The 27,250-nt window shown below is 40.8% G+C and overlaps 1 protein-coding gene across 3 annotated transcripts in view; it reads left to right on the forward strand.

Annotated features, from left to right (window-relative positions):
- The first annotated feature begins 1,035 nt into the window (after positions 1-1,035).
- Positions 1,036-27,250, forward strand: part of GRM3 (glutamate metabotropic receptor 3) — a 102,551-nt gene continuing 76,336 nt past the window's right edge. For all 3 annotated transcript variants that reach the window (XM_053978575.1, XM_053978576.1, XM_053978577.1), the window contains exon 1: positions 1,036-1,701. The gene's annotated coding sequence lies outside the window, so the exon portion shown is untranslated. The remainder of the gene's footprint in view (positions 1,702-27,250) is intronic.

Here is a 27,250-nt window from a genome sequence, read left to right on the forward strand (position 1 = left end):
CTGCTAAAGAATGAGAAATCCACAGTGTCCCAACTGCAGCTGTATGGAAGGGGATGTATTGGGATTTTACCCAGCCAGCACAAAGCAGCTGCTCACTGTCCCCCATAGCAGAGAATAAACAATGAAGCCACATATAACACCAGCAATGCCCCATGCAGCTTGGCTTAAACTCACCCTCTCTGAAGTCAACGCATCCATCCTCACTGACTCTTACAGCTCACTCACCTCACTGGGTTTAATTCTTTCTTTAGAACCACAACCTTCTGTTAAAACTCCAGCTGATGTAAGCCTATGGTTTTCAAATATATTCAAGCTAAAAAACAACTTTCTTTTGCCCTTTGCATCCAGCTTTGCTGCACTCTGAAGTGATCTTTTCCCAGTAACTATTTTTCTTCTCTCTTCCCATATAGGAGTTAGAATATAAAGCAATAATATAAAGACTGTGAATAATACATATACATGTATCTGTATATACAAATGCATATGTGTGTATACATATATTTGTGTGCATATATTGGTATATTTTCTATCTGTCTGTCTATCTATCTATCTATCTATCTATCCATCCATCCATCCATCCATCCATCCATCCACAAACATACATACATACATACATACATACATACATACACAAATACATTCTCTTCCAAGGAGATGTAGAGCAGAAGCAAATTGATCAAGCCAGCTGGAAGCAAGAAGGCAGGAGGAGGGTAACACAACGCCCTGAACTGCCTCGGCTCTCCCGGCTGCTCTGTGCTCACCCTGCCCGCTCCTGGCTTTTTGAGGATGCGACAAGTCGCAGTGCCGGGGCGCAGCATCCTCGGAGGAGCGTGTGTTCCCCCCGCCCCGGCCCCGTCCAATCAGGGCGCTGGGGGAGGGATGCTCAGGGCAGGGATGCAGGGTTGCCAGGCGACAGCAGCGTCCCCGTGTCCCGTCCCCCCCACACCCCTGTCCTCCCCCCGGGACCGGGCTGCGCTCTGCCCGCGCTGCCGGCGCAGTTAAACAGCCGCGGGGAGCCCCGCAGCATGGGGCTCGCCTCCTTCCCAGGGCTTCAGCCACAGCCCCGCTCCCGGCCGTGCCAGGAGCAATAGCCAGCTCCGGAGTGAGAATTAGGAAGGCAGTCAATGAATAAATGGTAGGGATAAGGCTCAGCCGGCCCCTCCGCGCAGCGCCGAGCGCCGGGGGAGGCGGTCTGCGAACGCCAGCCAGCTCCCACTCCCTGTCTTTGCAACTCTAGGTCGCCTCCTAATTTAAAGCTTTGCACCAATCCCCTTTGCCCGGAAAGGAGAGGAAATCTAGAAAGATGCCAGGCTGCGAAAAGGGACCCCAATTCACAGCGCCGGTCCCAGGCGCTGCCTGGCTAAGCAGAGCCAAAGTTGGTCAGAGGAACGGGAAGCGGGTGCTCCAGAGGAGAGGGGAAAGGAAGGGGATCATCGCTTGGTGATCACAACCTCTCCGTCCCGTTGTCCCCCTCTTCCTCTCCCCTCACAGTTTACCTCTGACCACTTAGGAGGCCTTGATGAGTTTCCATCGGGATCCGATCCAAGGTGGGGGGGAGAAAGGGTGATTGTTCCCGGAGGAAGCAGCTCGCACAAGTTTGGGGGGTGAGACTCCCCGGTGGATGTTTAACGAGCACATCGGGAGGCCCGCGATGCCCGGGGACAGCTGGAGACCCTCGCCAGGACCTATCCTCATTGCACGGTAAGAAGCTGGGCACTGCTATCCCGCGTCCTGGTCCCTGCATCCCACATCCCTGACTCTGCATCCTGCGTCTCGAATTCGCGCATCCCGGTCCTCACATCCCCGTATCCCGCATCTCAATCCTCGCATCCCACTCCTTGCATCCCACACCCTGCAGCCCGGATCCCTGCACCCCGGGTCCCTGCAGCCCTCCCCCGCCCCATTCTGCCCTCTGGACCAGACGCAGCCGCTGCCCCGGGGGTTGCGGGTTGTGCAGCCAGGAAAAAGTTTAGAGTGGCAAATTGCAAAGAGGTTTCCTGACGGGATTCGGGGGCAGGAGAAACGGGGAAGGGGGAAGCAGGAGGAGAACAGGGGCTTTTACACTTGCAGAGGAAGGGTAGGATTCAGGGGCGACCCTGTGGTCGACAGCTGAGGGGGATTGATCAGGGCAGAGTGAAGAAAGGAGCTGTGTCCAGATGTTGCCCAGAGGTTCCTGCTCCCGCAGGCTCTGGGGGTGAAAGGATGAGATCTTAAGCTTGCCATCCTATGCCATTCCTTAGCCTGGGGTGGAAAGTGCCAAGCCAGCAGCTGGGAAAGCTGTGCTGAGTGCCCAGCTCATCTCCCTGGATCTGCTGCTGGGAGAGAGGGTGAGAGAGGTGGGGAACCTTAAAGAAATTGGAAGTGCTTTGCTCCTCTGGGAATATCTCCTCTGCAGGGACCTGGCTCACTCCAGGATCCTAAAATTGGATTATTTCAAAAAGGAAGGAGAGATTAGCAGGGATGATATAGCCATTGTAACTCTTCCTCACATATATAATCTGTGTGTCCATGTGAGTACACAGCCAGCTGTGCAGGTGTGTGTGTGTGCTTCTGGAGCTGTCTGTGCCTGTGGATGTGCCTTGCCCATGTCCCTGTGTCTCTGAGTGTGCAGGTGTGTGCATCTGTGCTTATGTGTTTGCTTGGATTCATGTGGATGTTTTATATGTACAGATTCATAGGAATGTGGTTTTTTATTCCCAGACAGTGTTTATCTAACCCTCTGTAGACCTAGAGGTGTGTGGGTACGTACCTTCCCTCTATGTGTGTGCCAGCCACACGCATCTGCTGGGACACACATGTGGGTGTGAGAAAGTGTATCTCTGTGCCAGTGTGTAGGTAGGATTCTGGGGGGAGAGTTGGATTTTGGGGGCTTTATCCCCCCATGTTATCACAGATATTTAGTGGATTATTTTATGTACACATCTGTGTATTTCAGCAATCTTGATAAAACTCAAGCAATTGATAAAAAACTAGGCAAGCATCTCACCAATACTGCATTGAACTGAACTAAGGATTTGCTGGTAGTTTGTGAGTTCTTTGGCCTCTCAGTTTATGCCACCTGCTGAAGATGATTTTAGTTCTTTTTGTTGTTGGTGGTGGCAGTTCTTTTGTTAGTTAAATCAGCTTTTAAAAACACTCAATTGGAAGACTGTGAAACAGAACAGCCTGGGACACAGACTGGTACCTATTTCAGCTTGCATAAGTATATGTCTCATGTTGATTAAATATTCATGAGAACAATTTGAAAATCACACAATCCACCTGATCAAGTATATATTTTAGGAAAATAATGTTTTTCATTTTCTTGAAATGCACCCAAATCATGATGACTTCTTCTGCTGTTATTTATGTTGACAAATGTATTACAAGAAAAGGTAACTTCTCCAGTTATATTGGGAAAAATTGCACATTAAGCTAATTTTATTCACAGTTAAGGTAATAGAAAAATTATACTTCTGTAATGTTCATTCTTTAAGTGAAATCAGTAACAATTCATGCAAATCCTTCTTAATGAACTGATTATTTGAAGAGCAATGCAAGTCAATTTTTCCCTACTAGAATATTTCATACTTCAGTGAGTTTTTTCTTGTTTGTTTGTTTGTTTGTTAGGGGTTTGTTTTAAGAATAATGTTCTCCACTACTCTCAATATCTCTAGAGCCCTCCATTATATATAAAACATAAAACACACTCCAAAATAGAACACATATTAGTTGCTTTACTGCTCTGTAACTTAAAGACAAGTAAAATGGCATTGGTACCAAGTACATTAAAACTAGACTTTCATCCTGGAGCCAAGATGCTTTTCTAATCACTGTTGATGTTTGCCTGGGTTACTTGTGTTGATGACCTACTTATAAGCTTCTACAAATAAAGGAATAAAGTTTTTTTTAGGCAAATGTTGACACCTTGTCTAGAAGTAAGATTCTAATTTTATCATTGAAAGACTGGATCTAAAGCAAGATGCAGGGATAAAGTCTCTTTCTGGATTCCCATAATGTTTGTACAGTTAAATAAATGTGACAAAGCAAAGTACTAAATCAGACTGGAAAGCCAAAATAAGAGAAATACATTACAAACAATGCTAACATTCAGTTCAGTGGTCTGTGTTACATAAGTGGAGCTGAATTTGGAAATGAAGGCAGTGTAGGGACATGTAGTGGCATTAAAGAAAGAACAATTTGGATGTTTTGCATGAACACAACTTGCCCATGGCAGTGTCCTACAGAACATAAATTGTGCTGTGGCTCACAGAGTCCTCTATAGAATACTATAAGACATTAAAGACCTGCTTCTAATGTTGCCTATGCTGGGGTCAAATTGCAGGTTTTTACCTTTAAAGCCAGTGGGCTAAACTCTCTGTTTGCCTACAAGAATTCAGGTGGGTACATGAGGTATGCACCCACCAAAAGTCTGGTTTAGCAGTGCAACTTGAGAATCCAGTCTCAAGATTTCACAAGGCATGAGATCCTGTCTATGAGGCTGTTAAATTTGCCAACAACATCCTACTGAAGGGACTTCATTCTTTGATCAGTTTTTGAAAGCTGTCTCCAAAGTCCTACAAAATTTTATCAGGATTGTTGCACCTTGTTTGCTCCAACTTGTTGTACTATAGTTATTGATCTGTTAGTATGAATTTTTGTCATTGGTAAAGTCACTCTCAGGATGTCACAGAACACCACCAAGATGTTTGACACCCTCCAGGATCAGACAGCATTACTGTCTATGTTGGAATGTGTATAACTATGGCAAGCTACATAAGCTGTTGTGAAGATGGTGTAATATTAACTGCTGGGGCATTTTTTATGCTTATTAGTATAAAACTGAGAGCTGGTTTAAAGCTTAATCAAGAACATAGTCCAGGTCAGAGAATTAAAGAGAAGATTGTCCTCTTGCTCTCTGCTAGTGTGGAGAATAAGTCTGTGCTTTAATCCCTGAGTGGGTTGCATTTGCAATGGAGGGGTATCCACAGCCAGCAAAACAGGGTGACCAGAGGGAGAATCAGCCACCCTGCCCCTGCAACCAGTCCTGAATGTCCAGAGAAAAACTGTGGTGGACCTGGGGTCCAAAGGTCCAGGAAAGGAGGGCAATATCCTTCAGTGGTACCATCCTCCTAAATCTCTGCCTGTGACTGTTTCTTGCTATGAATTTAGCTGATAATCCAGCCCTAAACTGGCAGAAAAAAGAAAAAAAAAATGGAACACATTTCATTTTGTGAAAATAAAGATTGACTGAAAATCCTGAGTTTAATTTAGCAGTAAGAGTAAAATGACAAAAAAAAAAATCCTCCAAGGGAAAATGCTGCCTGAGAATAGCCTCAATGCAATTGTCAGGTGTTTCCACTGGGACAAAACCACAGTTCATTGTTAGGAGTGCTTCAGATTTTGCAGATTTGCTTTCAGATATTGCAGATTAGTGCAATTTCTTCAGGTCTCTTTCTTCAGTTAAGCCCAGAATGCCGTATGTGATCTCAATGGATTTGCTGGTTTATCTATTGTCTTAAGAGGTTTTCAGGCATTAATTTTAGGTATGTGCAGATTTTCAAAAATACTGCAAGAAATATACTGTCTTATTCCCAGCTGCCTTTTGAGAGTAATGCAGCAAATTTTCATGGGGAGAAAATCCCTGTGAACCTGTCAAAGTTAAAAAGAAGTTACAAGAGCTACAGCAAACTATACAAAAAACAATTGGGTTGTAGAACTATATTGCTTTTATCTGATATTGGTCCTCTCAAATATAAAATTATGTAGTTGGAACAATTATCATGCTTGTTTTCATAGCTGTGCTGAGATTATGGGAGTAGTTGCATAGTCATGTAAATCAACAGGCTTTCCCAAAAATGCAAGAGTCAGGTTAGCAGCTTTTCCAAACTGTCTGAGACCCACACGCAAAAGCATGGCCTTAACCCCAGTTACTGAGGCAGCCTTCCTTCAGAACACTTTAAAGTCTGGCAAGTGGCTTGAACTTGATAGTACTGATGACCCTGACCTTCAAAGTCACTTTCCCAGTGCATCCAGAGGGATACAGCATGATCACCAGGTATATAAACCAGATCAAATATGCATCAAGCAAGGTGCGTAGAGAGGGATTTGCTGATAAACTTTTCATGGGTGAAATGGGAACTTGGGCTTTTGGTGGGTGCTGTCAGACCTTGAAATTCTCTATTAGAAAAGTGAATAGAGAAGGCAAAAAAAAAAAAGTTTGTGAAAACAAAAAAAGATTGAGGAAAATATCTCTGTACAAGACAAAATGGGAAAAATAAAGAGAAGAAAATTGCTTGATAGAAAAGGGAAAAAAATATCAGTAGAGATACTCAAATGGCTATTCAAGCTGGAAGAGAAGTAAATTAAATGATAAGCCAGTTGTGGGAAGAAGAGATTTTAAGGCAGATGAAGGTGATGAAGTCAATGGAAACATTGCCAGATTCCAGAGGAAAATCAAGCAAGTCTACACAAGAGAGAATTAAGTCAAAAGCTAATTGGGAGACCACAAAGGCAGCAAATTCATAGGACAGAACTGTATTAGGAGAAATCATGAGAAGGATAAACGTGTTCATTTAGAATACCCTTTAAGGACCAGGGTATCTGAAAGAAGGGGTGCTCCACAGGTGGACTATGCCAGTGAGAAGAAACAAAATCTTAAGAAAATTAGAAGTGATTAAGGAGATAACAAGGGGAAAAATAACATAGGGAAGTAAAATGAAAGGATTGGGACTGGCATGACATCAGAGGAAAAGCACTGACAAAGGCTGGAAGAAGGTATTGAGGGAAAAAAAAAGAGGACAAAAAAAGAAAAGAGTAACAAAGGGTGTGGGAGGAACAGAAAAGTCATCTCCCACTGTTTCAGAGGAGGAGCTGGGGCCTGGGCTTGCCAGGAGGAAAGAGCTGAAGGGAACCTGAAAACTGAAAAAAACCTTTGTCTAGAACATGACATGCTGGTGGAAGACAGAGAGAAGTGAAAATGTGCAGAATGTAGAGACTGACAGCATCCTCAGCTGAGAAATACTGTTAAACTTATACATTAGCTTCCACTCCCATGAAAAGCTCCACTAACCAGCCCAGAAACAAGCCAGGGACAATTCTGTGTTACCTGAGGGCTGCATCTGGAGGAGGGACACACAACAACGTAGCTGCATGACCTGGGGCTCTGCAAAGCCTCAGCCCCTGTGGGTTGTGGTGCTGGTCCTCCAAGGGACTCATTGCTGAGCTGACAGAGATCCTGCCCTGTGCTCTGCGAAGGAGGATGCTGCAGGCAGCTCACCGAGTCTGGGATTTGGCAGCAGTGGGATTCTTCTCTGCAACGAGCCCTGCAGAGAAGCTGGCTGAGATAAGTGGGCAACAAGGGGCTGTCTGGTTATATTGAGAGATTCTAAACTGCTTCCAGCAAAATTAATGTGCCAGATGTCAAATCTAACACTAAAGGGACATTAGTGGCTTGCAACAGGCTTTGAAGACTGTGTAGTCAAAGTGATGCTGAGGTGTAAGATGGGACACAAGTGGAAAAGGGTTTGAAAATCTTACAAAACATCGTTTCATACCTAAATTCCTAAATTTTATCCCCAAATATATTCCTAATTTTTTTCAGCCCTAAAAGTTCCTAAATATTGTTTCATCAGTGATGTGACTCCCTGCTCTACAGACATATAATAGCAGGGCTATAGAAATTGTCTTTGTTATAGGAATGCAGGTTAAATACACTCCTCCTCCCTGGTGAGGAAAGGAGCCCTATGAGAAGGGCTGGGGTTCTCTAAGAGGATCCTAGACTGGCACTGATCTTTTTGACCTTGAGCTGTTAAAAGTACAGCTCACCATATCAGAATGGTTATTTTCCATAACATAGCTGTGATTAAGTCTCCTTAGATCCCAAACTGTCCCCAGCTTTTATGTGCCAGGCCTCCACGATGGGGAACCTGCAACTGTGCTTGAGGGAACATTTCTACATGTGTGTTTTGTAAGAGATTTTTGCCTGAGGTATTTTTGGATCCAGTACCTTACTGCCTTGCAGATTCTGTATTGCTTTATAATCATTATATATTATATTTTTATATCTAATTTAATTCACATTGGCTGCATCATCGAGTGAAGAAATTATCAGGAAAGCATGAGAAGACGTGTTCTGCTAGTGTTTAAAAATATATTTGTAATGCTTAGCAGAAATTGGCTGCGCTACTGTTAGACTCATAGCAAGAAATGTGATAACAGTCAAGAAGCAAATTTTGGAGAGGTTTTCAGAACTCATAGAATGCTTTTTTTTTTTTTCCTTTTATTTATCAAGATAAGAGAAAGCAGATAAATAGACAAAAGGATGGAAGAAAAAAGAAAGATAAAAATATTGCTCAGTAACACATGTAGGGTTCAGTGCTGAGGTATTAAGAGTATGCATGGGTCAGCTCACATGGCTAAGAAATGTCAAAAATTATATTTCTCTGCAAGACCATTTAAAAACTGATATTTTTATGCAAAAAATATAATTGATCGTGCCATGACAAATTGGTTTTCAAAAAGCTTCCTTATAATTTTTTGTGAGATTATTTGCATATTTGATTGATCAGTGTCACCAGTCAAGAATATGACTAGGGACTTCTTTGCTTTTTATCATAGATTTTTAATGGCATTTTTACAAACCTTTAGTCAGTCAGAAAGACATCTTCACTGCATGTCAACTAAAACTGCATTTTCTTCCATTTGTAAAACTTCCAGATGTTTCTGTAATACCACAAATTGTCTTGATTTTACCTTGTAAGAGATGTATTTTACCAGTATTTATCTCTGCCTTGCAAAAAGCAGGGGAGAAAAGCACCCACATGGGGCATCAGTGTAGTAATACTGGATTAAACTTTGGCAAAATTGTGTGAAAAGAACACCTTACAACACCTAATAGACGTGTCAGTGCATTATTTGCATAGAGACTATTAAGTTTCTTGTTTTCCTTACTATTAAATATTTGTCCATAAAATAATATTTTACCAGAAAAATTGTAAAGTTTGTAGGAATCTTCTTAGATATTTTCCAAACACTGCAAGAGCACACTAAAGTATACTTGTTAAAGCTCTGTTGCAAGCGTTTCACTGTATTCCCGTGGGATCTCTTAATTGTGCTGCTCATTTTGTTCCTTGCAGCCACCATGGCTTTAGAAGAGCCCTGACAATACCAGAGATCAGCAGACAGTGTGTTTTATTAAACAGGTGCAAGCTCATCCTATACTGGCTGATGATGAGGTTGAGTTATCAGGCAAGTCTTTGCTCTCAGACGTTGAGGAAAAGGAGAGCGATTGTGTGGGAATGGTAGACCAACACTCACATCTGTTTTAGCCAAATACTCCCAAACCATACAGCTCAAGCTTCTTTTTTACACCATTATTACAAAATGCATTTACCTTAAAGAAAAAGTTTTTTTCTTGGTTCTTCATAACCAAGAAAAGAAATAAACTGTCTACCTCAGGTCTTAAAAGCAGAACAAACCCCACTGCTGTTCCAACAAAAGCAACATGCAGCCAATGTCTTTTTCACCCATTCACTTGTCATTGTAGCTGTCATAAGGTGCATTTACATATGGCAAATCCCACAGCTGATTCATTAAGATGATTTTATGGGTGAAAAGGGAACATGACTTAATGGAGTCACTCCAGGAATACAAATAAAATCAGGTAACTTCCAGAGGATAATAACTTTCATTTCTGAAGTGGACTTTAAATCTCTAAGAAGAGAATAGCTCTGCTTAAAGCAATCTTTGCTTCTTCACTCAGAAGTGATCTCCGAATAATTGTTCAGTTTAGCTGAACTTTGCTTTCCTTGGTATCCTAGGAGAAAAGCTCTGACAGACTGGGAATTTTAACTTGTTTGTAATGTAAACTCAGTATACTGGTGGTGCTTTTTCAACACTCCAGAAACTGCTTGGGAGGAAAAAGAAATAAATAAAAAGGCTTTGATCCTCTGAGCAAACAAAGAGGGGAGAAGAAGGCTAAAAGAACCATCATTTGTTAAAGGCAGAGCAGGAAAATGTGGGAAAGGTGTTTCCGTTTTAACAGTTTCAGAGACTGAAAGAAATATCAGACACTTCAACAGCATTAGAGGGTTCTGAGGAATAAGGTTTGATGCTTTATTTTCATTGTGTCATTGACATTTTTGAGATTTCTAAGGATTATGCAATTCTCAATAATATCAATCATCTAAACAAGATATTTTTTTCCCAGAAGCAGATATCCAGGACAAAGCTTAGTGATTAATGCTAACACTTTGAGTATGAAGCTCAGATAAACATATTCCAAGTGGCATTATTCAGTATAGAGAAAAGACAAGCTTAGTCTGGAAGTAACACCAGGTCCTGGGAGCTGAGATTTAATTTGTATATCAGTTTTTTGGCCAAAGGATGGAATGTAAATTGAAGCTTGCAGTAGCAAGGAGGGGTGTGACCCAGCCATGCCCTGTTGGCTGGTTATCTCTGAGAGATGCTTCCACACCCTAAAATGTAGGTATTTTGGCCAGTAGGTAAGATGAAGTCAAGTCTTACATTACTTCTGCTTATCTGCCTGTCTATTTCACATTTTTTAAGGAGGGAAGTAGACAAATAGTTCCACTTAGACCTAACTACCTTAAATCAATGTCCAGGGAGCAGCTGCAGAGTAATAAGGTTTCTTAGTCATGTGATTTCCTGGCGAGGGCACAAGGTTCCAATTAGAACTTACCCTGAGAGAGTGCAGTGTCCATTAGGGTAGAAATGGATGGAAAGGAGACCTTTTTATGTAAGATTCTTCATTTTCAAAGATTGAACACAATGTTCCCTTTGTCTGAACGCAGCATTTACAGTTCCACAGATAATGACACCAGTAAGGACCTCATCTGATCCATCTCCCCCTCCGAAGATGGTATAAACTGTCTTTAAGTCTTTATTAACTGATACTTGTTGAATGATTTCCTTAAAATCTGCAATGACACATTTCATACCCTCTTGCAAAAGCATATATCTTAAGTGCTTCACTGCTCTTACGGACAGAAGGTCTCCAAAAGTTTAACTGAATCCCACTTTTTGCAACCAAGCCTATCACTCTTATCCTCTCTACTATGGAAATTTGAAGCAATTCAGTATTTTCTTTTCCATTCCAGCCTTTTATATTGCAAAGGGATTAGATTTTGGCCGTTTAATGTTCACTTAGGTAATGTTCCCCTCAGTCATCTCCTCCTGACTCAGTGAAATAACTGGTTTTCTTTTGCCATTTGCTTTTTTAAGTAGCTTGTTTTTCTTGTTGTTTTCCTTTTTGCCTTCTCCAGTATCTCATCTGGACCCATACCCCAAAGATGAGTACAGACAATGAAGGGCTTGACTTCCCTTGTCTTGAATACAGCATTTCTCAAAGAAATCTTTTATATCATTTCTTTCTTCTGTTCTCCAAGGCTCCCTTCAGCCAGCATTTTTCCCAAAGAACCCTCAGGAGCTGCACAGAGCCATAGTGATGCCCTTGTCCTGTCACATTTCAATTTGGTATATTTTTTCTTGACTGCTTGTAGTCATTCCTAGTTTTCAGCCATATCCACCTCCAACCAAGTAACTGTCAGCTCTCACACCCACATTAATATTTCAGAAGAAAATTTTTAAGGAACTTTGAACACCCTGTTGCTTTGTCTTTGCCAGAAGGCTCTGTGTGGATCATAGCTCCTCTTGGCTCAGTCACTGCTAAAGAGTGGGGATGTTTGACTGCTGCATTGTCTACCATGTGCAGGAGGGGAAGCCTCCAGACCAACTCCAAGCATAAAATATACTGATGAATGTTGCAGAGCGATGGATGCAGATGTGTGGTGGGTACTCCTTTGGGTATTCCAGCTGTAGGCCCATGGAAAGGCAGAAGCTGCTCATGCTCTCAGGCTCATAATCACAGAGTCAGGAGGTCTCAAATGAGATGTTCAACCTTGCTGCTGGCAAACCCGCACAGAGTTCATCTACATTAAGCCTGATGAATGTGGCATTAGGCAAGAATCCAGAACTTCATGACCCCTAGATACACTTTGTGCCTTACTTGTTTAATTTCTCTTCTTTTATTAAGACTCAAACTTTTCCCTGGCCAGTCTAGAATATTTCCCAAAATGTGCAGGACATGGATAATGTCAGAGAGGTCCTAATGAAGCTGCCACAGGTACTTGCCCCAAAGGCTCCTTAGAGAACCCTTTACATCTGTTAGGTTTGTGCATAAGAGAGTATTAGTTACTGCTAAAATAAAAACCAAAAACAAGCCCAAAAACCAAAACAAAAACAAAAACAAAAAAACCCACCTCATGAAGGAAAAAATAAAAAGCTCATGTATCTGTAGTAATTCATGGAGCACTTTGATATTTCAAAAAAAAATGTTCCCTCTAGCCTTCAAATTAATCAACATACTCTTTTAATATACCTCAGTGAATTAAAACACATCCAGTCCAACTCACTTTTTCCTGACCATTAACTTCCAAGCCTTGAATTCCCCTGAACAGGTAAGCAGCTGTTTTGAAGATTTAACTGGCCTGACTCTACCAGGGCACAAGCCACCATTATGTATGAGAGAAGTCCCTTTTCTCTGTCCAGCTTTGTCACATTGCACAGCTAAATAATCACTCCTTGGATGCACTGGATGAAAGGGAAGATTGGTGTCCATGTGAGACAGAAATGTTTTGCAGTTTGGGGTAGGGAGACACAGAGAGGCATATTCAGGCAACCTGTGGATGCATTTTGATGGCTTTTTTCTCTCCACTTGTAGTATAATCGACCCCAAACACTCATATGATATGTTGGCTCTTGAACCTAGATCACACTAAATAGATCAAGTACCTAAGATACACTGTCTGATCATGGTCAGCAGGGCCTGGCATTGTAATGGCACTTATTGAATGGCCAACAGTGTGTTCCCAAGGCCTTAAAAAACACTTTCCAGGTAGATTCATCTCTATTTAATAAACAGGACTTATCTCACTAGTATTTTAGACTGCTGCAATTTTTTGTAACACATTTTTTAAGGCACCAGGTAAAGGATCCTCTAGCATGTCCCATTTTTGTCCATTCTCATTTATGAGACGGTTTCCATGCCAATGATTATAATTAAATACTAATATAAGTAGTTTTCAAAAATAAAAGCACGTTTGGAATGATCCTTGTTTATCTTTAGAGACTAAGAGCAGCAAAGACTAATGGATTGAGAGGGATTAAACACAAGGCTAATTGTTCATTAGGCAACCTAAGACCAATTAAGTGTGCTAATCCATTCAATATTTTTTCTAGCTATTTCCATTATTATCCATGTCAAAATTATTTTGCATTTATTAATTCACCTATGCTTATTTATTAATAATGAAAACTCCCTTGAAATGCAGGTCTTGCATCCTATAGTCCTTTCTCACGCAAAACTTCCATGATAGCAGTAGCAGAAGGACTTCAAGATGTGACTGGAACTATCTGTACTGCTCTTCTCCTAAAATAAAATGTAAATTCCTTCAATGAGATTAATGTGAGTGCATTCTCCATCTGTATCGATTCCAGACACTCTCCATGTTTAATTAAGACATATTATCATGCAAAATTATGCATAGTTCTATGCAGCGTTCAATGAAAGTGGTCCAGAGTATACCTGACCAAAAGAATTTATCTAAAATTTATTGCTGATTGCTGACTATTATTATGTATTAGTTTTTACATTATTTTGATGTGTAATTGATTATCTGTTTGCCAGATAAGTAGACAGAAAGTTATTGATAGCTAACTTGATCATCATGTCTTCCAAGTTCCAAAAAGTAATTTTTTTTTTTTTTTTTTGGCTCAGTTATACATTAATATTGTCAGATTCTGGCTTCCAAAATAATCCTTGGAGGAAAACAGACTTATCATAAAATTATTCACAAAAATGTTACCACAAATATGGGAAATGAGCCACAGGCCAGGTAGCAGTGCAGCAGGAATAGGTTTAAGGCTATGGAAGCTCAGAAGCAGAGCATGACTCAACACCATGGTATCATATTGCTGTGGAAAAAGGAAATTTTCTACTAGGGTTAATTAACTGGAATATTGTCTTCAAGATACAGAATGTAAACATTAATCTCTACTCAATACTAGTAGGGCCACTTTCAGAGTATGGTGCTCAGTTTTGAGAATAATGTTTTAAGAAAGACTATAAATCTCTTGGAGTGCACAGAATATCAGCACGGAGAATTGTGTGGAACAAATAGATTTGTCACAGGTAAGTAAAAGGCTTAAATTGTCACACAGAAGTCTAGACCTCAGGAAAAGCTTTTAATTGTAAGGAATGGGAAAGACAGAATAAACTGCTGGGAAATAGAGGAAGTTCCTGTCACCAAAGTGTCTAGAAAAAAGTTACCCAAGACGTGAGTTAGATAAGACATAAATAAAATTTATCTTGATTTGGGTAATAGCAAAAGAAGATCAAGATCAAGACTTTCAGGGTCCCTTCTAACCCTCTCCTTCTCTCAGTGACCTAAACATAATTCATGGTTCCTATCCCAGGGTCTATGTTTTGCAAACTTTGCGTGGTGAGGTGCAGCAGAGGCAGTCAGAGCAGGGAGCATCACGCTCCTCTTGGGGAAGAGAGGGGAAAATGGACAAATGGCAGGAGCAAACAAGGTTGTCCTGCAAGAGAGAGGCAAGCTCTGCCATGCAGGGGCAAATCATGTGCATGTACAGGGCAAGAAGGGATCGCAAGTCTCTGCTTAGTTCACACACAGACTCCTTATGAGTGACTTCAGTAAAGACAGACACATCATGTAAAGACCACGGGCAGTCTCCCCTCTTACTGTAGGGGCTGTGCAGAAGTCCCCGTGTGTCTGCAGAACCAAGCATTAAATGAGTTCTAATATTAGGACAACAGAGAAACAAGAAAGGAAGGAGCAGCATGACTTGTGCTGTCAACTTTAAAATCTACTCAGCGTGTTCACAGCCTTTGATACCCTCATGTGTAGGCAGCATGCTATATAAGGTTATAAACTTATGTATGTTTTTGGAATATTTGCATAAGGAAATGAATGCAGTAAATCTGTTGACGTCGTCAATGCAGAACTACCGTAACTCGAAAGCTTTCTGCACTGCAGTGATGATTATGAAACTAGTAGGTAGTTTATGTTATTAACTAAAGGCATCATCTCTAATAAATACTCATAAAACACATCAGCAAAAGCATAAACTGCAGGAACATGAGTAGGAAATTTGTGACATGCCCTCTATCATAGATAAATTGTTAACACTGCTGTTCTGTAATTATTTAATCAAAAGCATACTTAGGGAAAATCTGATATAACAGAGAGATTTCAGTTTTTAGACTAAGAGTCCTATCTTCATGTTAATTACTGAAGCAGGGTTATAATATATTTTAATAAAAGTGTGAGATGGTATTGAAATTCAAATAACTCCATTGAGGTTTTATGGCTCATACAAAACGCAAAGAAATTCAGAAAGAAAAAATTTTTCAAATTAATAATTCTTTCTTAAAGAGTGATAAAGAATTAGATGTTGTCTTCTAAAAGGACATTATGTTTTGTGGTGAGTTTGTGAAAAAATACACATGTCATGGATAGGAATGATATGTCATGTGCATTACATTCTTTCCTTTCTATCCTGAAGTTTTTCTTCCATTCAAAAGATACTGTATCTTTCATCATTCAAAGCCTCTCTGTATTGACCCTGGAGAATACTGAAATATTCCTTTTATCTGTCCTAAATCAGGTGAACAATAAAAAGACATTGATTTTTCATACAGTATAAATAGTTCACAAATATATAAAAATTTAATTCAGGATTCACTGGGTCAAATAATAGATTGTGATAAATTAGCAACAAGCAATGGAGCTGTTCTATGTTACAGCAACTGGCAGTGCTGTTCAATTTGTCAGAAGTGCTGCACTTCCATCATTTAATAGCTTCAAGAGATAATAACATCTGCAATTTTGGGTTTTCAAAGTCAGCTTCTTCCTTCCCTTACTCTTACTCAAGCAGTGGAGAGGACTTTGCAGCAAAATCTTTGCACTGTAATAAAATATCTCACTTGTCCCTCTCATTGACAGTGGCTGCTGCACTCTGAGTTTGGCCATCACCAGTAGGAAGCTGCTGAGGAGCTCATGGTATAAGAACATGAGACATGAACGTGTCCCAATCCCCCAGCTAGGGTAAATGAGTGTAACTGCACCGTTACAAGTTCCAAGGACAGAGATAGCTTGTAAATACAGGAAATATAGGGGTTGTGCAACATAAATAACACCAGAAGAGACAATTCAATCTCCTACCCCAAAGCAGAATCAGTATTATTGTGTCACTTCTGGAAAAAAGGTTACTTTTTCTTGAAATCTTGTGATGGTAAAGACTCCACAACTCTCCCAGACAGAATGTCCCTATGCCTCAGTACCTTTATGATGAGGACATTTTCCCCTAGTGTCTAGCCTAAATATTTATTTTTACAGTTTAAGTTCATTTCTGCCGTACCTAATGACTGACACCAAAGTTCTTTCTTCCCAATTAATTTCTCACACCCTGAGCTTGTTGCAGCTTTGCTTACAATCTGGTCTGGCCACAACTGTGATGAACCTGAGACTGCTGATTAGATTTGGAAAGCTGTGAGTCTCAGAATGGTGTATCCATGCCTTCTCTAGAGGTCTGAAACTGGCACACTTCTCTGTCTGAGAGATCTTCCAGTCTGTTGAATTGGCCATCAAGCCATGAAACATTCATTGCCTCTGGAAAGAGTCAAAGTAATGCTTGTGAAAAAAACAGCGTCCCAGCATTGGGGTTTTTTCTTTGTCACCTATTACAGGAACATACTGTTAGGGTTTTTAACATAATAAATAGATACAAAGACATGTTTTAGACTGTGTGATTAGTACAAAGGAAAGTACTATCTCATCAGTGGGATAATGCTTTCTTTCTAAGTTGTAGCACCTCTAATCTTGTGCTCTTTAGTGAGATGACAAACGTCAGCCGGCGCATTAAGTGGTTTTAAATGGCATTGAGTTTTTGTTGCATTATGGTTCCAACTAATGCTTAACATTATTATCTCTTATGCTCATTAAAGGAAATGTTTAGTTTCTATCAAAGTAAAGGACTTAGTGTTAGGTGAAGAAAATAGCATCGGTTTGAAAATAAAATGTATAAGTAAAAGAAAGAGCTATTGCTGGTGAAAAGGGCTTTGATGAAAACATTATTGAGAATGGCAGAAATGTCTTTTTCTCTGATAATTTCTTCTCTATTAATGGCCTATTCTGCTATGTTCAATAAAAACTCCTTCAAGGGTCACTGTGCTTCCCAAGTTGATTACTGCAACAGAAACAAATTGGTTCAAAGCCTTTCCTGAGTAAACAGTTACTGATAACACTTCATCCTCCCTGTTCATTGCTCTTCACTAGGGCTTGGTGTTCTCTAGCAAAGCAACTGGAGACAGCAGCCTTGACTAAACCTCAGGCTGGGGGGCATTTACACAATGAGGAGATTCACTGTGGCATTTTCCTGGCCCCTGCTCAACCACACTTGGTACCAGGGTCAATTCACTTCCCTTCTCCTGAGATGGAGGGAAGGAGCTTGGCATTGTCTGGTGGCCAGGGATATGTGTAGACTTTTCCAAGGTTCTTCTCCTAATTGCTGACTGTCAGCCATGCTTTAGGGCCTGGAGCTCTTCCTCTGTTTGTTTAATCCTCCCATTCCACTGCAGAATGCAGGAACACAGTTTAATGACGTCCTTCTGGTGTTTCTAAGCCACTTGCCTCCCTGAAATTTTCTAAGAGCCTTCAGAGTATGGACAGATTCCCTAGCAAGCTCCTTTTTGCCTCCTGCATCTTTAGGAGATGGCCCTCTTTAATTTCTAAAACCCTTGATTACTTTTTCAGAGTGGCAGCAGGCAAGAATACCTGAAATTACAAAACAGGGTTATTTTCTCAGCTCAGGCACATTCTTCTGGAGTAAAATTACAATGTCTCAGAGGCCCTTTGGGCCTGTGGGGAGGATCTGGATTGATGCCTGGCACGTAGGCAGTGATCTCCTCACTCTTGCCCACAAACCTCCTGCTGTCTATAGGCTGAGAACCTTGTGCCCCATGCCCTTGAGGTCATGTGTTTCCCCAGCCCAACTAAGTGTGTGGAGAGCAACTGCAAAGGCTTAGCTGGTTACACAACTATGTTAATTGTTTTGCCTCTGAGTCTCTGGTATCAGCTCGTTTTCCTGAGAACTCTGCAGTTAACCAAATACTTGCAGTTCATCTCAGACACTTCAAGCTTACACCACATAAAAACCTTTGCTAAGCAGCCAAGTAACTCTTTCCACATCAAGTCAAATGAATGGATTTCTATTGGAGCCTTTTGTTTGTGACTAATACCAACAGTGAAAGTAATATTTAATTTGCCTCATGTCCCTCTAAAAGACCAAAACTGTCTTGACTCCCTCTCAGATGTCTGGAAGAACAAGCAGTCTCTCACCATTGCTCCTTCTATGAGATAATCTTGCTTTTTCAGAAGAAGCTTGTGAACTTCAGGGGGCAGGGGGAGAGAGAGAAGTATTTGTAGTGACTTCTTGTACTTTTCACCATTTCTGTGACTACCAAGGAATTAGTGCTTCTTTTGGTCCTTTCATTCCACAGCTTCATTTTTCCATACAAATCAAGGAAAAAAAGCATTTGAGGGTGGGATTTATCTCAGCAGACAACACCTGAAGCCATAGTGTGGAGGTCTACATCTTTGGAAATCATATTTCCTTATAAAAAAAGAAGAATTACACTTTTAAGGAGAGATTCAGCTGACCTGTTTTAGACATTTAAAACATCTCGGAAGAGAGAAATAATGCTCAAAAATTGTTGTGTTTTTTTTTTAATTTAAATAAAGTGACTATAAAAGGGCCTTTAAATAAGCAGATCATATGCATGACCATATAATCTGACTGTTTCATTAAAAGAATCTCACCTAAATGTCTAGGGTGGGACTCCAGCAGTTCAGGCTGTTTTATCCATGTTTCTTACAGGACTGAAATTTTAGTCATAATTTTATTCATAGCCTGCTCTGTAACTGAACTCAAACAAGGTGCTATGTCAGCGAGAGAGGAAAACATGGTGCTGCTGGTTCTTTCTCTGGTCCTTGCCAAGTTGTCCTCCCTCATTTATTTCCACAAGAGTCTGCTCTGTGTCTGTTCCAAAAAGAGACACTTTTCTCTCTGCAACGCATAGGAGGAAGGCAAAATGTGTCTGAGATCCCATAATGCCATCTTATTATTTGAAGATAACTTTGCTTGGCAAAATGGATTTTTGTTGTAAAATGCAGGCGAACCCAATGGGAAGAATGATGTTGTCTAACTCCAGTTCAGAAGGCTGAATGATTTCTTTATTGTAACTATGCTATAATACATTAATATACTATACAAAGGAGGATACTAAATCTACATGCTACTTTCTCTAACTGTCATATCTAATTACTAACAACTCGTGACCCTGTTCGCCAGAGTCCAGACACAGGTGGATCTGATTGGCCACCAGACTCAAACAACTCTCACCAGAATCCAATTGAGCAATCACCCCAGGTAAACAATTCTCCAAACACATTCCACACAGGAAAAACAAGAAGCAGAAATAGAAATTGTTTTCCCTTCCTTTCTCTCTGTGCACCTTTATGAAAAATCCTGAGAGAGAGAGAAATGTGCTTGCCACAAATTTTCTCTCCCAGAATCCAGAGTTTGCCTTTCCATTGAGGTTTGAATTTTTAACCACACATGAAAGCAACAACTTACTTGTGCTGATGGGGATCTCTTGCACTGTTATAACTATGCTTCCTTGAGTGTACACAGATGACGTCTGTCAGAGGCTGAATAATGACAGACATGGGCTACAGGAGCCTTTGTTTTAACCTAGTGCAAAGCTTCCTAAATTCTTAGTGCTAAACTGTTAGCCTTGAAGTGGGAATAATACAGGGAGGTCTTTTTGCTTGCATTATACAAGAGGCCAAGCTGGAAAGTCAGTTATGGCCCCTATGCCTTTAAAGCCAGTAGATATGTGAATTAGCCATCCATAATCTTCAGGGATGCCAAATTAAATCTGTGTTAAAGTGAGAAAGAAATATATTAGAAAACCTAGCAAGCATTCAAGTCTAAGCTCACTGTTTGTCTTGATCTTGTTGATTTGAAAGATTTGCATTTCAGGCTTTTCAGAAAACATTGAGCTATTCTCTCAGTCATCTCATAGTGTCAACATACTGGTCCAATATTAAGGTATTCATATATGCAAACTCTTCTCAGTTTACATACTATGCATATGTGATAACTTTCATCTTGGTTACGATAAAGACTGAAGCAACAATTTCCTAAGCCAAAAAACTTAACATTCTTAAACTAAAACACTGTTTCCTGTTCATGAAGTTGATTTGGGCTCAGAGCTTCTGTGGTTTGAGTGTGGAGGAGGTTGCACTGCACAAATTAAAGCAAATACATTTCCTTCCAAGTGGTGCTGTCAGAAAGTCACTTCTGCTAGACTCCAGTTTTCACGTAGAGGCGTTTGCAGTATCATAAATACCTGTTCTTCCTCCTCATGTCAAGAGCCCGAGACCTTGGGTTCCCTAATTTCCTTTTTGAGCACAGGTTCCCTGACAGGGTTCACCAGAGTTTAGTTTAGTTTAAATTTGGTGCCTGGTGGGTTGAGTTCTTTCTTTTCTTTCTTTAGCCTTTGCTGCCTTCTGTTAAAAGCTCTCATGCATTTGAAGGTCTCCAGTTAAAGGCTAGACTTTGCCTTTTCTGCATAAAACAGCAGGAATCTGAGTCCTATAGCCCCCAGGAGTGGACTCATGATTTCCCTCATGTACTCCTTTCTCCTTCTCAAAGCTACCTTTTATTCCTCCTCCTCTGGTGCACTTTGCAGTGTCTCTCATTCTGAAGCTGGCTCAATTAGAGCTAGGGGAACTCATTCCTGGTGTTGTCAAAGCTTCCTGGAGATTCCCAAGAACCGTAATCTTGCAGAGATTTCCCCACCTGCTGGATTTTCTACTTGTTCACCAAGTCAGCTAACTTTTAGCCCCAAAAGACAGGAATACTAACAGGATCAGGACAAGGCCTTTATAACATCCATCAATGGATGTGATTTTGGTTAAAATAGTCCATTCCTTTACATATTAAAATTGTCCTGCTGATTAGTTCAAGATGTTCCTCTGGCTTTGTGTGGCTGAACCAGGTAACAGCAACAATTACAAGGACATTCCCCTGCTGAACCTCAAAAGGACACACCATCTTCATTGCTCCAGTCTTAGAGTCTGGGCAATATTTAACTTCAGGGTTCAGGGATTTAGGAAATTTCTCACCTTTATGTTCTCTCCTTGTACCAAGGGTCTATAATCACACACCTTTGCCCCAATATCTGTCAATGTGGCAGAGGACTAATTACAATACAGGCAACCACTGCATCTACACAGGGACTGCTCATAGACCTGACCCTGCTACATTTTGTCCCCAGGACTGACCCACCAGGATGTTGCTGTTGCATTTGTGTTTTTGATGATTTGTTTTTTCCTAATCTAGAGGTGAATTACAAAAATTAAAATTTTATATTAACATATTCCCGCTGTGCCCAGGAATGCCATTTTTTTCTAATGTCTTTACAGCTGAAAATATATCTGTGACAGGAAATTGAAGGATCTCCACTGATTTTCACTGAATAACTTTTGAATTATACCACCATAAATATCAGGGAAGCAGACCAAGTTATTCTTTTGTACCATTTGAATTCACAAATCCACTAGTACTAACCCTCTTGTGATCATAGCTGTAGTTAAGCAGACTAAGTGGGCTGTTTTTATAGATAAACCTTTGTTTATGTCTCACCAGGTTTCATATTTACTGCTTGAATCAGTCAAGAAGTACTCACAGAACCAGGAAACAACTCTCCTTATGACTCATATATTACTAGGTCCAAACTGTTCTTAAGCTGCTCCTGCCCAGAGTTAACATATTTTTTAAAATAAATCCCAACTGTCAGTGGATGACTACAGGTACAGAACTCACTCACTCTAAAAATTATTCAGTTCCTAATGTTACATTGTGTTAAAAAAATTGTGAATTAGGCTAGATGTTTCATAATTCTGGACATCTGTCTTTGACAAATAAATATGTCATAGTCAAGCAAAACAGCCCTAGGAGAATATTAAAGATGCTACTACCTTTTTAAAAAGAGACTAGCATAATGAATTAAAAGAGTTAAGGCTGTGTTTTCCACAAATACAGATGAACAAGCAGTTAAAGATTATTAAGATGACAGCAAACACTGTAATTTCATAAAGTTTTATCTGTAGCTTGTATCATACATCTGAGCTCTGTGAATGACCCTCTACGTGATTTACTCAAAAATGTGGATTTTGCCTCATTGTTCCTGTTGATTGTGGGTTTAATCTGGTCATTTGACAGTCTATTTCCTGAATGATTTTTTCTGTGGTTTGGTTTGGTTCTGAGAGCTAAGAAATGCTGCAGATATTAAGCAGGGTAGGACTTTGAACTCTGTTCCACCTGCTAATTCTCCATTGGATATTCAGCACAAACTTGTCACAGAAGAAAACGACATCTCAACATGTAGGAAGTGAGGAACAGAGACAACACCAAGGAGAAAGTATTTTCTCTTTATGTGAATTATTTTTACCTCACAGACTGTTATTCCACTGAGCAAACTCAAGATAGGCAAAAGAAAATGCACTTTGCAGGCTCATCTTGTATCAGTTGCAATCCTCAATATCTTTACTGTGCTCATATTTTTACCACTTGGTTGGTGACGTTGTGTCTGGCAGATTGCTGTGGCAAATCCAGCAACATTTCTTCTGTAGAACAGCCATGTTGCTGTATAATAAAGTACCCCCAAAATCTGCATTTTACTAAAATAGACACCATGATTATCTAAGAACAGCCTGCTGGGAACTTGCAGAGTTCAATGCTACATTTATATTTTCTGCAACAAAAATGGCAGTCTGACTCCAGTTCAGCACTCTCCTCACTACTCTCTGGACAATGACAGTGTCATTGTTGACATTATCAATGATTATCACCATCTACCTTCTCTGTATTTCAATCTTTCCTTGTACAAGGGTAGGTGATATTCCATTAATCAAGATGTTGTCATTAAAAAAAAAAAAAATGCCCAGAGGAATCTTTATCAATTTTCTCATGTTTAAGTCAAAAACAACCCTTTTGTACCAGTGGTTTTCATTCCTTATTGCTAAACATTTTCTATTTCTCCCTATGGATGCAGATTCTGCTGAAAATATATTATCATTAGGATTGTGTTTCTCAAAAAAGTAGAAGAACATAGATATCAGGAGGTTAATCCTGGACCCATGAAGAATCACAGACCACAGACCAAAAACTGAAATTTTACAGTTATTGGGGAACAGCAGAAAAAAAAAAAATAAACAAACAAACAAACAAACAAACAAAAAAAAAAAACAAAAAAAAAAAAAACAAAAAAAAACAAAAAAAAAAAAAAAAAAAGAAAAACCACCACCAAAAAAAACACAAAAAAAACCACAAAAAGCAACACTTTACCTTTGAAGCAGACTTTGAGCTACTAGAACACACACTGAAAAACAGCATTTCAGATGGATTTCTGGCTAACGCCTTGGAAAAACAGACAACTGTATGGATTAAGTTTTTCTTTACTTAAATGCTTTTCTGAAGTACCTTCTTCTACATTATCCTATTGAAGTGGGATTTTGCACTCTTGGCTCCCTAGGGACACACCTCCAGCCAAAGGATTTACCCAATGCCTCTTTGTCATTTCAAAAACCATCAGCACTATTTATGATGAAGTGTATTAGTAAAAACATATCTCACTATGATTACACACCCTTCCTGTGTTCTTAGTTCAGCAGGTAGCTCCCATCCTTTTACCATCATCCCAGCAGCTACATCTCCACAATGCCTGTGTCCTGACACAGAACATAGTCTGATTTGGGATTGCTGGGTGGGATATCCTACACATCTGTCCAGTTGGTGCCCCCAAGACTGTGTTCAGTTCTCATTCTGTTTATTACTGGAAAAAAAATGAAGCAGATTTCCCTTTCCATGCTAGTGTGACGGCTTCCCACATTGCTTCTTGACAGCTTTTTTCAGCCTGTTAAAGCAGAATGATGAACTGTCATGAGAGGGTAAAACTCCACCAACTTGTTTGCCTGATTGAAGATTTGTGGCAGGTCTCCTGAAACCCCTCTGTGATATCAGCTCACACAGGTAGCTTCCCCTCAGCTCATGCAGGCACACAAAATGTTCTCAAAGATGATATATAGGCTGTTGAGCATCCTGATGAGTGTGTAGCTCAGCTTCCATCACCTCACATCTGGCAGAGAGTTTCTAGTGCAACTAGTGAAATCCATGAGCTGCCTCTGTGTTATTAAGCCAATAGAAATGTTCTTAACTCCTTTTTGGAATACCACAAGCTGCAAATAGTTCTGCTAATCTTAGGCTGGCCATAGTGACCTGAGGTAATTTTTTAAAAATGGCTTTGGGAAGGAGGAAGCTCCCAAGTGTAGCTGTTGGAAGAGTTGGACATCCTGCCTACATAAGACCAGATGAATTAATCTCCTCCAGTTCAGGGAAACCCAGTGTCCCTGCTTTTTAAGCATCTTTTTCTGGGTTGGGATGAACCTGTCTCCCTTGAGGTCTCTGCCTCTCTGCACTGATGGGAGAGGGAGCTCTGTTGACACACATGGCTAGGCTCCAGGCCTTTGAATTATTAAAATTAAATAGGATTAATTTCACCCATTTTGCTTATTTTTTTCACTTATGGTAACAATATACTGGAATTACTGAATTCACCTAACCTTTTTTTCTTCTCACTAGAAGTTTGGAGGTATTAATTTTTTTATCACTTTAAAATTTCAGATTTTTAGCAAAAACTACAACGTATATTACCAGTGGAAATATTTTTATATAGTAGGGACTTTACCACATGCTTCAGTTGTTTTTATATCCGTTATTGCTGTGCCATTTTAATGCAATTTTCTGCAGACTCCCGTGTTATTAACCTGCATTCATCATTTATATCCCTCTCCTGAGGCTTGTTGTAAGACTCTATAGAAAAAGATAAACAAATTACAGATACAGGAATTAATTGTTGCCTGACTGGAGCACCCCTCCCAAGGAACTTTAGGAACACTGGTTGGAAGGAAGCAACCCATAGGCCACATTGATGGGAATGGTAGGAAGAAGGTTGAATACAACTGGACAAAACGATATACAGGGAAACACACAGATTATGGCAGATATGAGAAAATGGAAGGCAGTGAAAGTGAACAAAATTACTGCAGGCCCCCAAGGAATAAGGGTCTGCAAATCAGACGTTAAACACTCCTCCCAGCCAGGTTTGCTCCCTGTTGCACACACAGCCTTTTCTACAAGCTGTGCAATCTCTGATGAGCTCTGCCTCTTCTTTCTGTTTAGGTCTCTGCTCACTGAGGTTCAGGCATAGAAATCCCTGCTCCCTCATAAGGGAGAGGAGACAGAGTGGCTCGACTCTTCCTGCAGATCCTGGGTGTCCCCTGGTCCCAGTCCCATCTCCAACCCAGGACAGCTGCCCCAGGCTTGGCAGCACAGCCCTGGAGGAGGGCAGGGGGAGAGTGGGGAAAAGGTAGAAGGCTGAGAAGGAAGACATTGTTAAAAGAACAGTAGAGAGAAGAAGGGACATGAGGGTGAAGTGAGTTCAGAGGAATGTGAGGGCACATCAAAGAGATTGTGTCTTTTAAAGAAGCATATGGTGCCTTGAACCTCAGGGGAGATGTGTTGTGCTACAGTGGGTAATGACAAAGAGTAACAGACTGTCCCTTTCCCTGCAAACCACATGGCTGAAACAGATAAAACACATCAGAGGAGAGATGAGTGACTGGCCCAGTGTCCAACAGGAGCCCTGCACTGGAGCCACTGGGAGCACCCAGGCAAAGTCCAGCCAGGTGTGCCAGCAGTGAGGGACTGCTGCCCTCGGAGCACGGGCAAAACCCGGGGGACAGGAAACTGATGAGGCAGAGGGTATGAAAAGGGCAAGGGAAGGGTGCAAAGTTTGGCTCCAGTAAGGTTTGCTAGCCTGACCTCAAGTGTACACAGAGCCCATGAGAGAGTGAGAGCATGACTGAGTTCTTTGCTTGAGCAAAAATAGCGGCTGTGAAAGAAACGGGAAAGAGGCAGGCAGATACAAAAGAGAAGAAAGCTGGGGAAGAAAGGAAAAGAACATGAAAACACTATCCACAAAACCAAGGCAGACATGCCAACCATATTAATTTCCAGTACAAATGCCCTTCCTCCACTGCAGCTCAGTGAGGGATCTGACCACAGTTAAGTTTACGTTGTGAGTTTTCAATAATAGTAATAATGACAACAAAAAAACCAAAGCTCAGAATTAAAAGTCAAAGGCTCAGCTTAATTCTAAAAGAGGAACAGAAGGAACAGCTTTGCATGGAGGTGAATGTGTTTTTCTCTGTCTACAGAAGAGTTTTGTGGGTGGTTTTAAAAAGTTTCAGTGGTGGAGCTGATAGTTCTAAGGAACAATCTCTTCTGTTATATTCTACAGTTATTTTTTAGCCACAGCTGTCAATCATACTGCTTTTCAAAGAAGGGAAATGTCAGTATCTCTGCTCTGTAGAGACAACACAGAGATGAGAAACAGCTTGGCCAGTATCAGTCAGTACAGTATCTGTAAGGCAACAAGTACCAGTAAGAACCCCACCAACAGGGTCCCAGCCTGGCCCACACCTCCTCTGTGTCCCCTCTGTGAGTGCTGGGGGGGGGTTAGTGTTGATCTGCTGAAAAGCTCCTGCACCTCATTCAAAACCACAGGGTAGATTCCCATTTGCCTTGACTGCTGTCTGGTCAAAGGGGAGTGGTCATTTCCATGCCACATCCCAGATTGTGGGGATCTCTACTGGAAATATATACTGGAATTACTGAATGCAGGGGTGGGAGTCAGGTTTTTTGGCTTCATTGCAGTCATTCAGTGTATGACTGGGAGGAAGCAATTCATGCTTTGGGCAGTGATATCTAAGGTCTGAAATGGACACTTCTGTTTAATTTTTGTGCTGTAGAAAGAAAATAAATCTACACATAACAGCAGCAGCAATAACTGGAAATTAGAGAGATGTTTTCCCCACTTGTGGAAACATGACCTGGTCAGATGCTCTTGTACATTCTCCTGCAGCATCTGGTGCTGGCCTCTCTCTGACACAAGATGCTGGGCTAGATTGGACTTGGGTGCAGTCCCATCTGAAAATATCTGTGTTCCTAAACAAGTTGTGAAGTTTTCTCACATTCTGTT

Source organism: Vidua macroura, chromosome 5 (assembly GCF_024509145.1).
Source record: "Vidua macroura isolate BioBank_ID:100142 chromosome 5, ASM2450914v1, whole genome shotgun sequence".
Classification (NCBI taxonomy): domain Eukaryota; kingdom Metazoa; phylum Chordata; class Aves; order Passeriformes; family Viduidae; genus Vidua; species Vidua macroura.